The sequence below is a fragment of the Protopterus annectens genome, chromosome 9.part0 (assembly GCF_019279795.1).
Source record: "Protopterus annectens isolate FY-2018-M chromosome 9.part0, PAN1.0, whole genome shotgun sequence".
NCBI lineage: Eukaryota > Metazoa > Chordata > Ceratodontiformes > Protopteridae > Protopterus > Protopterus annectens.
This window is the reverse complement of record NC_056743.1, coordinates 1,411,440,302-1,411,457,508: the sequence shown is the minus strand read 5'-3', so window position 1 is coordinate 1,411,457,508 and position 17,207 is coordinate 1,411,440,302. Positions and strand designations below refer to the sequence as shown.

Sequence of the window (17,207 nt, the reverse complement as noted above, 5' to 3'; positions counted from 1 at the left end):
TCTTGCTGCAGTACATTTCATGTCACTATTGCTTATGTTAACATTATCACTTATGTAGTTTAGCCTATTCGGGAGTATCCCACTGGGGACTGCTTTTGGAATTCTGTGTTGTATGTCATTGTATTGCTGTAGGTTATGATTGGACATCAGTAGTATGTACAGGCTACATCTATGCCAGAAAAAGTATATGTGTGAGTGTGAGATTTTCCACAGAGAATTTCATACCCAGTGTGTTTTGTCTGAGACCCTTGCACAACATCACCTCCTGTTAAAATTTGTGCCAACTTTAGAGCATTAAGGCAAATGGAGTTTGCTTTCCAGGCTTCTCAAGAACAGACTGTAGACTCTTGCTTGATAGACACCCATACCTGGTAACCCTCAGTTACATATTTCAGATGGCTCACGTAAAAAGAAAAAAGGGAAAAATAATGGAGATGCGGCCTTGTAAGAAGGAAAGACAGGAACTGGGGATGTCACAGTCATCCTGACATGTCCCCTGGACCTAAGGATATTGGAGCCCTTGTGGTGCCTTTGCTGCCACTGGCCTTGATGTCTGTCACTGTCAAGGCTCTCAATAACCCATTTTCCCCTTGTTTCCTTGGACACCCTCCCTCTGACTTATCTGACTTCTTTTTTGTGATCGGCACCTGCAAGGGTGGTGCCCCACCCCTTCCGTTAGTTGGAAAGCGCATACATAATCACAAGGTAGAGGTCTATGACTCTTGCCTGCATTTCCTGACTTTCGATGCACTCTCCTCCTCCTTCCAACACGGTGAGGACCCAGAAGTCTAGCTGTGAATGTCTGCCACACTAGGACATTTGCTAGTACTTGCTAGCCAGATAGTGGGTGATTCCTGTGGGTCCCCAACTTTGTAGGTCCCCTCCTATCACAGGTTGAAGCTTCCCAGTCTGCAGATCAGGGCTGAGCAGCCATCTGTGCCAGGAATCCTTACAGATGACCCCCCCCTCCTCAAGAGGAGTAAGAGGGGACCCTCCCCACCCCTGAGAAGTTGGAGTCCACTGATGCAGAGGAAAAAGACTTGGCATAAAAATCCCAGAGGTCCATCAGAGTGGGGTCCGATGATGTCTTGTATGCCAGGCATAGATCTGCCCTCAACAGCCTGTAGAAGACTGAATACAGGGATTAGGGCATTGAAGTGGTCTGCATACGACATTTTATTTATATCCTGTATTCTTTTAGTGAGGAACATGTGTGGATGTTCCAGTTGTTGGATGTGCCTGGTTAGGTACATACCAAGGGGGTGCATTTTAGTCATTGATAGATCTGATGAATGCCAAATACAGTGGAACACAGCTCTTGATTTCTTAGCACAAAAAGCCTAGAGAGAGAAAATAATGGGAAGACAAAGCCTCAAATGTAGGGACAGATTTTAAATATTGCTGTTATAAACTTAGAAAGTTGCTAGAATAAAAGGTATTGTGCCACCACGCATTTTCTGAAGGATATGAAGGCTGAAACTCAAATGCCTGTCATTGTTTAGGGAATTCATTCCTCACTGATTTGCCACAAAATTCCAGAAAACCACAAATTTCATGAGGAACAGACCAAAAATATGAGGCAGAAATTTGGACATTCTGTAAAAATCCAGACAGTTGAGAGATATCTAGTGGAACAGTAACCTACTTGGACCTAGATGCCATATCATTGTTTGTTAGATGCACAACATAGAATGATGTGCTAACTACCATAGAAGTGTGATAGCCAAAGGCTGGATTACTGTCCAAGTGTCCCCATGTCGCTGATTACTGGGTGGACTCTTATATGTGTGTTTTCAGTTTGATGGTTACTAGGGGTGGCTGACTTCTCAAAGGATACTCTTATGCATTTCTTTACATTTAGTTTTAGTCCATGGCACTGACACCAATTGTTTGTCTGTGTCAGACCTTCTGGAAGAACATTAGCATCGATGACGGATTATGTGACTGCTCTTAATTTGTAATCATCTGCAAATTTGCTTAGCCAGAGGCCTTTGACTTCAGAAAAGTAGATGACCAGAAGGGAGCAGTCCCAGGACTGATCCCTGAGGGACCTTGCTGTTGACTGGCCACTTTGTATAGGTGAACTCTCCAATTCTAGCTTTCTCAGGCCTGTCTGTGAGCCAGCTGACTATGCACTGGGTGACATAAAAGCTTATATCTAACCTCTTGAGTTTGTCAGCAATGTCTAAGTGGGGTATTTTGTCAAATATATTGGCCAGGTCAAGTTAGATCATGTGAACTATTTTGCAGTTGTCTGTTGCTTTGGTGACTTTCTAAAAGAAGTCTACCAGTTTGAGTAGGCATAACCTTCCCTCAATGATTCTTCAGTGGATTCCGTGATTCTTCTTGTGATTTTTATGATTTGTTCCTTTCACAGTGTTTCTGAGTGACTCTGTTCCTATTTTTTTAGAATGATCATCCATATTATTTCTAGTACATCTGTTTTATACAAAATAAGAATCTTTTACTGGTATAGCTCATAAGCTGTATGGAAAAGTGTAATGTAAAATGCACAACAATATGAGAGCTTAGATTTGGCATGTATTATATTCAGGTAGTCACTATGGTGGTGTACTGTGCCTTGCAAAGTATTGGAATACAGCTTCAAGGTCAAAACTTGGTAAGCAAGTCTCATAAATTTGTAGGAACATTACTGTTTGGCAGTTCTTTTGCCTGCAGTCATTTCCCAATATACTAATGCTCATAGCAAATGTCTCACGTCAAGTTTTGCAGTCCCAACTCAAACTGCTATTAATTACTAACAAACTGCAGCCTGTTGTTTTAGTTGTAATAATGTCTTATCCCAGAGAGGTACCTAACCATGTGCTGTTTTTAATAAGTTAATAGCAGAGGCTTCACCCCCCACACCCCCCTACTTAAATATACCAACTCCGAGATCGCACTACAGTGCCGAAAAGGCAAAGTAGCAAAAGCGGCCAAACAAATTCTTTCCCAGGGAAAGAGATCGCTGAACAGCCGCTTTGCTATTTTGCCTTTTCGTGCTTTTTTGTTTGACAAACAACATTCGACAACCTGCATCTGCGACAGCGTTATTTGGAACCGAATATACCTATGAACCTTAACATTTGTTCTGCTGATTTTTTTCTTACTCTCTCTCTCCCTTTTCTCTTGGGCCTTACTAAGCCTATTAGTTTATTTTTTTCTAGTCGTGGACATTGTTCTTGAGTTTCCTTTTTTTGTTTAAATATTATGGCAAAGCCTTTGAGTTTTAAAAAGTGTCTTAAGTGCATGAACAAAGTGATACCCCTGTTGCCCAGGCCAGGACCATTTCAATGAAGATTGTGATGTTTGTTCCTCATCTAGCCTGTGGGCCTTAATGAACAGGAAAAATAAATTCATTCCTAGGGGCCTTCTCCCTGATTCAGTGGGATAATTGGCCATCTTTTCTTCAGATACTCTCCTTCTTACTCTTCACAAAGGTGCTGAGAGACAGGTAAGCCAGATTTGGATAAAGAAAAAGCTAAATATGTCTGTGTACAGATAAAATATCACCATATACCGCCAATATCAAAAGAAAAAAATTAAAAGGGCCACTGTTTCAACTCCATTGGATCCCTTTGCCATCCCCAACTCTTGATGTAAAATGAGTCAACCCCCTGTACCATTCTCAGATGATTCTGAAACTGTAGTTATTTTGGATCTCTCTCCGAAGAGAATATTTTTCCAGAGGTTGAGGTTTCTGAACTTCTTTCCATCTGGCTACATCTGTTTGGTCCATTAGATTCTTCAGAAGTGTCATAGTTATTGACTGGGAAAAGATGAGAGCCTTTGTAAAGGCTCCAATAGATATGGGACTCATTCCCTGTTCCTCAAGAGAGCTGTGGTACACCCATTCCCATTTTTGTTCCTTCTCCAGTTCCTGTAATAAATCTGGCTTTGGAACCGAGGTTCCAGCAAACATCCCCCTGTCGGACTTGAGAGTCTTAGGGTCTTCAAAGTCAGCAGTTGCTGTGACCTACTGTACTCAGAAGTCTTTGGAACCAGTGGCATCCCAGAGGTGAGAGGTCAGCACCTAATGCCTGGAGACATGTTTTAATCTATTTGATTTGGCATCTTCCATGGGCCTAGGTGCTTTGGGGTTTGATAAATGGGCTCTGATCTCAGCCTCAGAACTGGTTAGGTCATCTGTTCCAGGGATATGATCTTTAGGCCAGTTACACCCCCTCAGATGACTTCAGGCAACACAGACATGAAAGTCCATAGAGTCTTAGTTGTCTACCATCTTTTCAATTACTAATGTCACCATGAGGCTGCTTTCCAACTCAGTAGCTGGAGCATTGAGACCAGCAGGCATTGGCTTTGCAATATGCTGGTATGTTTGCCTGAGATTATGTGATGCTGCAGAGAATTTTATTGTGTCCTTCCTTAATGTCCCTTACTGTGGGTCATCTCTTCAGACTATAGAATGTAAGTGAAAAGAATACTATCCAGAAGCTACATAATTTGTACCTCTGACACATTTTGGGGGAGCTGGAAGTGCTCAGCAGATTTCAGACTTCCTATTAATCATATAAAGCTTGCACAGCAGTCTAGAAGTACCTGCACTTCTGGCTGGGGGCCAGCCATCAGTTCAGGGCCCTGACATTTGGTTTCAGTGCAGCCCCTGTGGTGTTAAACTAAATGCACGGCAGTGCTTACAACACACATGTGGCTGCAGGGCTTTCAGGTGTTCTCCTACTTAGATGACTGGCTCCTTACTGCAAGAACAAAAAAATCCTTAATCTAAGCAAGAGATTATTTGCTTTAATGGTGTTGGTCTTTGGGAATTTCCGTCAGCTACAAAAAATTAACCTTACAGCCCACCCAGTCCTTGGACTTCATAAGTTGTCACCTAGACACAGCATTAAATATTGCTAACCTACCACTGACAAGGCTATTTTCCTTTTGTCTGCATACACAAGAGGTCATTGCTACTTCAAACCCTCCAGCATCTGTAGTTCTTCATTTACTGGACTCTATGACTGCTTTCTATAAAACTGGTACTTCATGAAAGGTTTTTCATGAGAGTTCTACAGTGATCCCTTTCAGGCAACAGCAATTGGGGGTCTGAGGAATCTGACTGACTGACAGAGATAGGGCTTCTTCTCCTTCAGATACATAAGCCCAACTTTGACTGTGAGGAAAATATTAACTCTTAACCTCGTGTGAAGGAATTTTCTTTTAATCAGTCCACAGCCAGGATGAATTAAGTATTTTATGGGAACAAGAAGATGCTCCCTCTGAACTGAGGAGATGCCATATTTTACAAATGGATATTAGTCACTCCTCACTGATCCCTTCTATACTACCAACCTTAGAGGATGTGTTAAATGCTGCCTATAACCATCCTGATATCCAGCCATCAGTTCCTAAAAAAAAAAAAAAAGCAGATCAAATGTATAACATGCCCCAAGCTAATACATTTCTTTTCTCTCACAGTCGATCTGACCCCAGCAGCCATATCCACTGCTTCACATGCTTAGGAGTTGGCTTATATTGAACATTAACCCTTTCCTGGTGACAGGGTAAGGTGTTGGACTGCCTAGGTAAGAGAATGTTTTCTTCTTTCACTTAGCTTTCAAAATTTTAATTTATCAGGCATACGTACAGAGTTTGTGCGTTGTCATATAGATAGTCTAAGGGAATTGGCTATCTCACTAGTTACAGAAGAAAGTTCTTTTTTGAGATAGATTGCTTCCATCTTGTCACATTTATACATACATGCTTTGAAGAGTGTGTATGGTTGTGCAGTTACTGTGTCTAGGGCCACTGTTACTGCAACAGTGTTTTTTTAAACGAGGAACATCTTTATTGAACTATCATTTATAACATAGATAATAATACACTTATATAAAAAAAATAAACCATACTGACATATTTTCAGTTCCAAACATTTTGCATCACAATTAATCTTCTGTACAGTCGTTGCCAGTCTAACATTTCATAGCTCATTCAATTCCTGCCTTCCCTTAAACCTCATTCATACTCCAAAACATTGTTCTGCGTGTATTGAATCCACAGTTCCCTTTTTTCTATGTAATTTGCTCCTACCCTTTAGATCCCACTTCCATTTCTTTTATCTCTGTTACTGTATTCCACTGTATACTTGTAGTACAGTTGGTTTAGACTTTGATTTCCATTTCTAGTAATTGTTTTTTAGCAGTTACCAGAATTAAACTCAGCAAGGCCTTACTATGTCTAAGCAGTTCCATTTCTGTATCACAGGTCATCATATCCTTAGTTAAACCAATTTGCTTACTCAGTATATCCGACAGAGTAGTCAGCAGGGAATTTTTAAAGACTGCCAACTCATTGCCATCCAAAAATATGTTCCCAAGTACTTCTTTCTTTCCCCATCACACCTCCAACTTTTGCATTCTGCATGAGAAAAATTCTGTGGAGTCTGCTTTGGGATATACAAATACCTGTGCAAACAGTTCCAAGCAAATATCCTAAGTCTTCTAGTTGTTGCGTATTTGGGAGCCATGCATATATCCTCCCATTGTTTCTTTGTGAATTATGCAGTCTCTCTTCCCAATCGTTTCTAACTTCCTGTGATTACTGTAGTTATCATACAATACTTTATATGCCTTTCTTAACAGCAGCTTCTCTACCAGTGCTGGTCGTTCATTAAGGATTTCATTTTGTGTTTTAAATAATAAAGTGCGCAGTTTTGGATTCTCCTGGGATTTCCTATTCTTTTGGTTTTTGTGCATTTCGGAAGTTCCTGCTGTTTGTGGTTATAAGAAATAAAATTATTTAGAGGGGCTGAAAAAGGTCAAAGTACTGTAGAATAAGGGGAGTCTCACAGAATAAGGGGTGCAACTGCAGAGTGCTAAAGAGAAAATAAGGGCGTATCTGGATAATGTGCATGAGTTTAGAAAATTGCTGTTAAACAACTTTTTTGATAATAACGCCAGTGCACAAAAACCTTTGTCGCAACGACTTATGCAACAGAAAGTAGAAAGGGTTTTTGGCAAACTTAGGGGGTCAGTAACCAGAAAAATAACTAGAGATGTTCTTTGCATTTCACTGTTGCAGTCATAACTGATGGGATTTCCTGCCATGGAAGCCCTTGGCTGGCCTGACTACCAGAGAACTTTCTCCTCCTCCTGAAGCCAGTGGATGCCCTGATCATCATCAAGACGGCTGAGTATAAAGGGAATCAGCTGGTACCATAAACTCAGTTCTTTTTTGCCATCAGAGCCTGAAGTAGAGCACTACTCAGTGCATTGGTCAGTCTGCACCAGAAAAAGAAGACATCTAAAGCTAAATACCCCATTAGGGAGCTTTTGATATGTTTCTTGACTGATGTCAGAGAAAGTCAATAATTGTCTCTGCTGTGGTAAGCAGGTACTACACAGGGAGTTTCACTCCGTTTGTGTAACTTGTTTGGGCCCAGAACATGATGTACCTGTCAGTTCTGTGCTGGCTTTAACAGTACAACAATCAAGTGTAGGGCTGAGATTTTAGCTAAGCACTTCAGTGAGTCACTAGGGCTTTTGCATACTATGTCCTTCAGTTGGCCTGAGGTTGATATGAAGGGCCTGCTTGTATTATGTTGTCAGCTGGTCATCTGAGGTTGATCTCCCCAGGCTTAAGAAGAAAAAGCATCCAAGACTTAGGGTATAGGGTACTGCTCATTCACTGCCTGCCAGTCCACCTAGGCTTATTATTGTTGAAGAAAGTGAGATGCCTTTGCAGTCCCCTCCCGATGTCTGGGGTTATGGCACAGGTCTCTGTTGAAGCTCATTTAGAGACTGATATGCCGCTAGGTCCCTCTACTTCTACACAAGCTGAAGGACTTAGCTTGTTAGTTGGGTCTGGAGCTGCTTCGCAGGTTCTGGCTTCCCACAACTGCTCTCAAACAGTTGAAGGGGTGTTCAAAGTTTTTCATTGTCTGGAGATCACCTTGGTTCACAGTCCTCGGCTGTCCACCTGCATCTCATCCTTAACACGGAAGGTGCGCTCAGGTCTATGTTTTAGGCCTGTTATAAAGAGGCTGCATCCAGCTTGCCCACCCAAGGCCTGCTGGCTCACAGTCCCAAACAAAGGCCTGTCAACAGGACCTAGTTAGCTTGGCTAAGGATTTGATCACCATAGTCAGATCCAGGCATACTTCTCTCCCAGGTTCTGCCCCTGAATCTTCTCCTGGTAAAAGGAAAAGGGATCTCTTCCCCCAGGAGTCGTTCAAAATTTTTTTGACTTGTAGGATGATAATGATGAATCCACCTTTAAGAAAGGTTTATCTATTGCTTCCTATGAGAATTCAGATTGTTATTAGAAGCTTGTCTCTACCTTTCCCCCTGAAGACATTTCCTTTTGGGAGACAATTCATACACGAAGAGAGCACTTTAAATGGGAAGCACAGCACTACCCACTATCAAAGAAGAAGGTTAGGGAATTTCTAAAGCTCCTTGAGCATAAGCCTCTTGATGTTACTCCAGTCTGAGAGGTGGTGGACGATGATGTAGTGCTGGATTCTTCCTTAAAGCCAGCTCTCCCCCCACCCCTCATAAACCTGACAGACTTTACAAGGTTCAGGATCCTGAAGTGGTGACTCAGGGTCCTAAGGGAGCTAAGGCTAGCACTTCCAGAATTCTTCTGCCAACTGACAAAGAAAGCAGAGCCTTAGGTTTGGAAAGAGAGTCTACACCTTTGCTACCCTGGTCATGAGGACTTTGAAATGACAGTTTCATATGTTGAAGTGTCAGGAAATCATTTTAGATCAGATGATGCAAAAACTGGAAGGGGCTGAAAATAAGGCACTTTCCAAGGAACTGCTGGGCTTGCGCAATTCTTGCTGTGAAATAGCTATGCGCTTCTTGCACTGTGGTAATGATCCTCCGGAAGCTTCCAACAGGGGAGCAGCTATAGGAGTTGTCATTAGAAGACATGCCTGGCTGAGGGAACAGTCCCTCCCTGAACATGTGAAATTTAGTCTTTTGGATGTTGCTTTGGACAAAGATTTCCTTTTTGGCCCCAAGGCTGAAGTGGTACTTAAGAAGATGGAGGATAAGGCCAAGTCCTAGCAAATTGTTAAGGACTTTCTTCAGGTTCAACATCCTTGCTTGAGCCGCGATTACCCTGCCAAACACTGGTCCTTTCTGGCCTCCAGTCTAAGCCTAGACATGAGAGACCTCAAAGGGAAAGGAGTCAGAGACATCACCTGTATCCCAAACAGTGGCAAGCAGATTCCAGTAGGCCTGTGGGATCCCACCAACAGGGACCCAGCAGGGAGTAATCATGATTCTCTCATAACACTCCCTTTTCCCCTACACCCTGTCAGACTAGGAGGAATGCTGTCCTTCTTAAAGAGTCAGACTGTCATTACATGGGATCAGTGGGTTCTAAAAATCATACAAAGAGTTTACAAACACCACCTCAAACAGCCATTAATTCGATCAGGTTTTCCAGGTATTCCACCAAACCAAAGAATAGAGGCCTTAAATCACATACAGCTGCTATGCACCCAAGGTTCTGTGTAACCAGTACCACACACGTCACAAGGAAAAGGATTTTACCCAAGACTTGTTCTAGTCCCCAGAAAAGAGGATACCTGATGGCCAATTCTAGACCTGTCAAGGCTCAACAAATTTTTGCAGGTACCAAAATTCAAAATGCTAACCATTGATCTCATCCAACACTTTCATGGTAACCTTAGATCTAAAGGACGCATAACCTTTGGAGCAGGTGTGAAGCACAGTCAGTTGTTTTCTGCCCTTTGGCTTGCCTTCTGCACCCAGGTTTTCGCAAAATGCCTAGCCCCAGTGATAGCTTTCTGCAGGTATTCAGATTTACCCCTACTTAGATGATTTGAGCTTTTCTAGATCTGCTGCCTGAATGAGGCAGAGTGGATCTACTTAACACCCAAGAAGTCCTTATTTTATTGGGGTTCATCATCAGTACCCAAAAGTCTAAAATCATCCCCTCAAACAAGATTGGGTTTCTGGGGGTCCTTGTTGGGCTCTTCACTTCAAAAACCCTTTCTTCCTCCAGACAAGATTGCCTTTCTAGGTCTGTACTTCAAAAAGCTCCTCCTCAGTAGCTACCTGTCAGCCAGAGAGTTCCTGATAGCCTTGGGTTACGTGGCCTTTTGCATCCTCATGATCCACCTGGCCAGACTACATATGAGGAGCCTGCAGTGATACCTCAGAAATATGTGCAACATTCTTAATCCCTCAACTTCAGGGTAAAGCTTTTCCCTTCTCTCAGGAAAGAATTTATCTGGTGGACCCAAACATGTTTTTTCAACCTGGCGGTCCCTTCAGGTTCTCCCTCAGGACCAAACTCTGACCACTGATGCCTTGGAAGTAGCCAAGGCAGATGGGGTTCTTAGTACAAAAACAAACACATCAACCTAAAAGAACTGATGGCAGTCCAAAGAAGGTTTGATTGCATTCAAAGACCAATGGAAACAAGGAGTACTGTTAGTGAAGAAAGACAATACCATGGTTGTATGGTACATAAACAAGCAGGAGTGGATTCACTCTTACCCTCTTTTTTGCCTAGCCATGGACTTTTGGAAAATGGCAAACTCCTTAGGTCTGCACTTCATGGCACTGTACCTGTCAGGAGAAACCAGTCAACTGTCAGATCACCTAAGCAGGAGCCCGTCAGACCTTCATGAGTGACAGCTGCTTTGGAAAGTTTTTCTCAGCATAGCCAAAGAATGGGGTTGGCCAGAGATGGACCTTTGCACCCACTTGAAAACGTTTTGCTGAAAGACCAAAAACAAGGTCAGCCTGGCAGACAGATAACTTCTCCTTCCCTTGGACAGGCCTATTTCTCTGTGCCTTCCCTCAGTACCCTTGTTACCCTAGGTACTACTGAAGATAAAGGAAGAAGGACTAAGGGTCATTCTAATATCCCCAGATTGGCTAAGGTAGCACTGGTGTCCTCTAATGCTCAATCTAAGTAAGTAGGAACCATGGCTGCTGCCTCAACCAGTGGACCTTTTGACACAGAATGAGGGCACCATCTTACACCCCAACTTGAACACTCTCAAATTGACAGCTTGAATGATATATTGACCCCCTGGAGGGGGCCACTCCTTGATAAACAGGTCCTGGACATTCTAAGAGAGGCCAGGAGACCTAGCCCAACAAAACCTTACTGTGCCTAATAGAACAGATTCACTATATGGTGCAGATAAAAGGGACAGAGCCCTGTTCTAACTCAGGTGCCTCTAATCTTTTCATACTTGATCAGAATTTTTTGACAAGGGCTTTCTTATTCCTATATTAAAATTCACAGTTCAGCAATTTCAGCTTATCTGCCTGCTCAACCTCCTCTCTTCTAACATCTTCTCATAAAACAGTTCATGAGAGGGATTATCCACATTATACCCCTAAGGAAACTTCCTGCTCCCCAGTGGTATCTCATTTTTATTCTGGAGAAGCTTGCTCTCCTGCCTTTCAAGCCAGCTGCCTATGCAAACATCACATTCCTGACCTGGAAGACAGCTTTCCTGCTAGCCATTACTTAAGCTAGAAGGGTTTCAGATCTTCAGGTATTTACGTGTGTGAAACTTTTCATCATCTTCCACCCTGAAAGAGTCTTCCATAGGACCAACCCTTCCTTCATGCCTAAAGTGGTTACAGAGATCTCTTTAAACCAGACTGTCCACTAGCCTTCCTTCTTTCTTACCTTTCAAAACAGGGGAGAAAGAATCCTGCATAACTTGGATGTGCATAAGCAACTGCGTTACTGCTTGGACAGAACAAAGAATAAATATCATGAAGTCTTACTAGCTTTTTGTGACCTTTGCCTGTAGCTCTGAAGGAGGCTGGTTCCTGAACAAACCCATCTCCAAATGAATTTCCCACTCATCTTATTTTGCTGCAGACACCACAGAAAGAAGCCTTCAGACCCTATGAGGTTGCACTCCACTAGGGCTATGGCTACATCCACAGCCTTTTTTAAAGGGGTGGCCACTAAGGACATTTTGGAAGCTGCTACATGGGTCTTCTCTGCATACCTTCACTACACATTGTCACCTTCCAACTTTCTTCAGGTCCAGAGCAGGGTTTGCCACTGCCATCTTGCAGGGCATCATTTCCTCTCCATAAAATTTCCATCCAGCCTTCTTTCATATTTGGGGGACATTCCATCAGTTATAAATGCACTAGTGAAACATGAAAAACATAGTATAGTTGTGCACACTTACTGTAAATGTAGATGTACGAGTGTATTCTCTGTTGCTGTATTCTTTCCCTCACTCCTTCCCCTTTTGCCTCATTGCATTGGGCTGGATGATGTTCTTCATGTTTCACTGTTGCAGTCATTTTATTTGGGTTATCTGCTTGCAGGTTGCTCTCAGTCGGCCTGATTAACAAAGTCTTGGGTCCTGCGTCGGTTGCCGTCCCTTCTTCCATGACATCAGGTCATCAGGGGTATAAAACTTGCAGCCGACGCCGTTACATCAGTCTTTCTTGCTGTGCCGTGCCCAAAGCAAAAGCAATTCGCAAGTGCCAGTCGGCCGACTCCTGAAATTTTTGTTTTCAAGTTTCAGAACCGAAGTCTTCAACTAAAGCTAAGTACCCCGTTGGAGAAACTTTTTTTTTGCTTCTTACCGATGTCAGTAAAAATTAATAATTGCATTACTTGTGGAAAGCAAATACCTCATAAAGATTTTCATTCATACTGTATTCCTTGCCTAGGCCCTGCCCACGACGTACCTTGCTGTCGGTTTTGTGCTTTATTTAATCAGCGCACTATCCGTCACCGGTATATTTGTGCCTCTAAATATTTCGGTTCTTGGTTTAATTATCCAGAAATGTCATCAGTTAGCCATCCGACTAAAGGGATTCCGAAAAAACGCAACGATAAAGACAGAGACAGGCCGCCGAGGTCCAAAACTGCAGACGACGCTTCTCCTAAGCCATTCGCCAGTTCGCTGGTACTCATTGAGGCGCTTTCGCAGCCCCTGATACCAACTACTTCTGATTCGCAGGCCTCTACTGAGACCCATTTGGAGTCCGGTATGCCGTGAGATGCTTCAACTATGGAACCCGTGGATGTCTCTACCTTGGATGAGTCCGGAGCCGCTGTGCAGGCACCAGCTTCTGAGGGTGTATTCAGGCCTACCGGACTTGGATGTTAAATCGACGCCTCCTTCATTACTTAGGCCTAAATCTCGATCCATGGCTAAAAAAACAACGCCCAGGCCACATGCTCAGGCCTTTATACCTAAAAAATAAATGATAAGAATGGCTGAAGCTCTAATAACTCTAATCAGGGGTAGTCACCCCCCCCCCCTTCTAAGAGGCCTAGGACTGAGGTTGATTATGAATCTTCTGATCAGGATTCTGTTTTTCTGACTCTTCTGATGATCTGGATTTGTCCTTACCTACTTATGAGGATTCTGATGCAGAGGACTCTATTCCCCCTGCTTCCCATCCTGAGGATTTTTCTTTTGGGGAAACCTTACATACCCTAAGGGAGCATTTCCAATGGCCAGGATTTTTCTGATTCAAAAAAGAGGCTTAGGGATTTCCTTCTACTACCTCAGCATAGGCCTTTAGTTATTCTTCCTGTACTAGACATTGTTGATGGTGCTTTCTCAGAATTTAGTTTGGCCACTGATACCCTTCCTCCTGCTCCCAGAAAACCTGACAGATACTACAGAGTCCCTGAGTCCCACAAGTTCCTTTTCAAAAATCCTTTTGCAGATCGAGAGATTATTTCACAGGGGCCAAGGGCATTAAAGCTTCTACTGCTAAAAATCCTACCCCTTCTGATTAGAGACTCCAGGGCGCTGGATAGATGGGGTAAGAAGGTTTACACTTCTGCAACCTTGGCCATTAGGGCTTTAAGCTGCCAGTTTCATATGTTAAAATATCAGCAACATGTTATTGGACTGCTTAAACAGAAAATGATGTTGATTCCTGACTGTGTGGAAAATAAAGAATTTCAGGATTTAATGCATTCTGCCGAACAAGTTGGAAAACATACTTTGCAATACGGTTTTGATTTATTAGAGGCCTCTTGCAGGGCTGCTGTTACTGGGTCTGTGCTCAGAAGGCATGCTTTCTTAAGGAGCAATCTTTGCCTGATCATGTTAAAGCTAAATTGTTGGATTCTCCTTTAAATCAGGACCGCCTGTTTGGCAACAAGGCTGAGGAAATTCTTAAAAAGATGGAAGATAAAGCTAAATCTATGCAAACTGTTAAAGATTTTTTACAAGTTCAGCCTCCTAGATTTAGTAGGCACTGGCCCTCTAAGAATTGGTCCTTTCCAGCCCCTTCCAGGTATTCTCAAGCCAAACCCAGACACAGCAAAACCCCCAGGTTTCAGTCCCAGGGGACCCTCAGAACTAAACAGTGGGGGGCCTCCACTTCCAGGTCTGGGAATAGTAAGACTCCCCCTATGGTAAACTGTCTCAATTACTTCCTTTTAAAATTTCCAAGCACTTATCAACTGACTGCCTCTTTGGGGGGGAAGATTGCTCTTCATGCAAAGAATTGGGAACTCATTACCCAGGCAAATGGGTTTTAAATATAGTGTCCCAGGGATACAGATTTCAATTCCACACGTTGTCAACACCAAGTGGATGGCTGGACCTACCCCCAAATCAGTGGGCAGAGGCCCAAAAACAAGTACTTTCTCTCTTAAGCATGGGGGCTATTCAGCTGGTACCAGAAGAGGAAAAGGGACAAGGTTTCTACTCGAGACTTTTCCTGGTACCCAGAAAAGACAATTCATGGCATCCTATCTTGGACCTGTCTACTCTAAACACCTTTTTGGAGATTCCAAAATTCAAGATTCTGACTCTTCATTTACTTCCTATGCTAGATAAAGATGCCTAGTTGGCAACACTAGATTTAAAAGAAGCATACCTGCACATCCCAATCAGGGAATCTTGCAGAAGATACCTACGCTTCAAAGCAGGCTACACGCACTATCAGTTCTCTGCACTGCCCTTTGGCTTATCTACTGCACCCAGGGTATTCACAAAGTGCCTTGCTCCAGTTATTGCATTTTGCAGGCAAAGAAATATTCAAACATACCCATACCTGGACGATTGTCTAATTCAGGCAGAAAGCTAGGACATACTTTTGAATCATCTGGCCTTTGTAAAAAGGGTTCTAACTTGTCTGGGGTACACCATAAACGAAAATAAGTCACACCTGGTACCTTGTCAACAAATTATATTCCTGGGAGAAAGCTTGAATACAACTTCCCAGATGGCTTACCTCATGCCAGAAAAGCAAATTCATTTGACAACCTACTTCAAACAAGTGGCCACAAAAACCCTGCTATCTGCAAGACAAATACGGCAAGCCTTGGGGTTCATGGCCTCCTGCATTTTTCTAATTCCATATGCAAGACTGCATATGAGGAAACTACAGTGGTATCTAAAAAGCCTATGGTGTCAACATTCTCAAGACCTAGAAACAATGAATGTTCATCGTGTTTCACTGTTGCAGTCATTACACTTTGGTTATCCGCCGGCAGGCTACCCGCAGTCGGCCCGAGTTCCAAAGTCTTGGTCCAGCGTCAGTTGCTGTCACCTCTTCCCTGACATCAGTACGCCAGGGGTATAAAAGATGCAACTGATGCCATTTTCCCCAGTCTTTCTTGCCGCGCGGTGCCCAAAGCAAAAGCAGTTCACAAGTGCCGGTCGGCCTACTCCTGGGATTTTCAAAATTGAGTTTCAGAACCGAAGTCTTCATTAAAGCTAAGTACCCCATTGGGGAAACTTTTTCTTGCTCCAGACCAATGTCAGTAAAAGTTAATAATTGTATTTCTTGTGGGAAGCAAATACCTCATAAGGACTTTCACTCTTACTGTATTCCTTGCCTAGGCCCTGACCATGACGATGTTCATCGTGTTTCACTGTTGCAGTCATTACACTTGGGTTATCCTGCTGGCAGGCGACCCGCAGTCGGCCCGAGTTCCAAAGCCTTGGTCCGGTGTCGGTTGCTGTCGCCTCTTCCCTGACGTCAGTGCGCCAGTGGTATAAAAGTTGCAACCGACGCCATTTTATTCAGTCTTTCTTGCCGCGCGGTGCCCAAAGCAAAAGCAGTTCGCAAGTGCCGGTCGGCTGACTCCTGGGATTTTCAAAATTGAGTGTCAGAACCGAAGTCTTCATTAAAGCTAAGTACCCCGTTGGGGGAAACTTTTTCTTGCTCCAGACCGATGTCAGTAAAAGTTAATAATTGTATTTCTTGTGGGAAGCAAATACCTCATAAGGACTTTCACTCTTACTGTATTCCTTGCCTAGGCCCTGACCACGACGTTACCAGTTGTCGGTTTTGTGCTAGATTCAATAAACACACTGTTAAACGGTTTGATTTTGCTTTACATTATTTTGGCCGAAGGTTTAATTATATAATGCCATCGGAACAACCCACAACTGGAATGTATAAAAAACACAAAGACAAAGAAAAAGACAGGCATCCGAGGTCCAAAACCGATGACGAAGCCTCTTCTAGGCCAGTCGCCGGTTCTCAATGAGGCGCATTCGCAGCCCCTGACACCCACTACCTCAGAGCCACAGGCCGCAACCAACAGCCACGTGGAGACACCGAGGCCTGTGGATACTCAAGGTATTGGGCCTACGGAAACTATTCCCTCAGATGGGTCCGGAGCCACTGAGCAGGCACCGGCTTCTGAGGGTGTTTTCAGACCTTCACAGCTTACAATTAAGGCTACTACAGCAGCAAAGGCAACGTCAAAAACACCATTAAAAACCAGGAAACAAGTGCAGCATTCTCCAGAACAGTCATCCATGCCAAAGAAACAGGTGCTTAAAATGGCCGAAGACCTTATTGCTTTAATCAGGGGTTCCCATCCCCCTCCTGACAAAAGGCCTAGGCAAGACACTGATTATGATTCCTCTGATCAGGTTTCCATTTCCTCTGATTCCTGTTCTGATCAGGGATATTATCTCCCTCCCTATGAGGACTCTGATGCAGAAGAGTCCATTCCTTCAGCCTCACCGCCTGAGGATTATTCTTTTGGGAAAACCCTGCACACCATGAGGGAGCATTTCCATTGGGAGAGCCAGGATTACTCAGAATCCAAGAAAAGGCTCAGAGACTTTCTTTTATTGCCCCAGGACAGGCCCCTGGCTATTCCCCCTGTGCTTGATATTGTTGATGATGTTTTCTCTGAATCCAGTCTGACTCCTGATTCTTTACCCCCTGCACCAGTCAAGCCAGACAGGTACTACAGGGTCCCTGACTCTCATAAATTTCTTT

General features: G+C 43.4%; 1 protein-coding gene across 4 annotated transcripts in view; it reads left to right on the top strand.

The window, feature by feature from the left end:
• The window catches only part of KANSL3 (KAT8 regulatory NSL complex subunit 3), a 2,067,031-nt gene that overhangs the window by 516,777 nt on the left and 1,533,047 nt on the right, over positions 1-17,207 (top strand). The window lies entirely within an intron of this gene.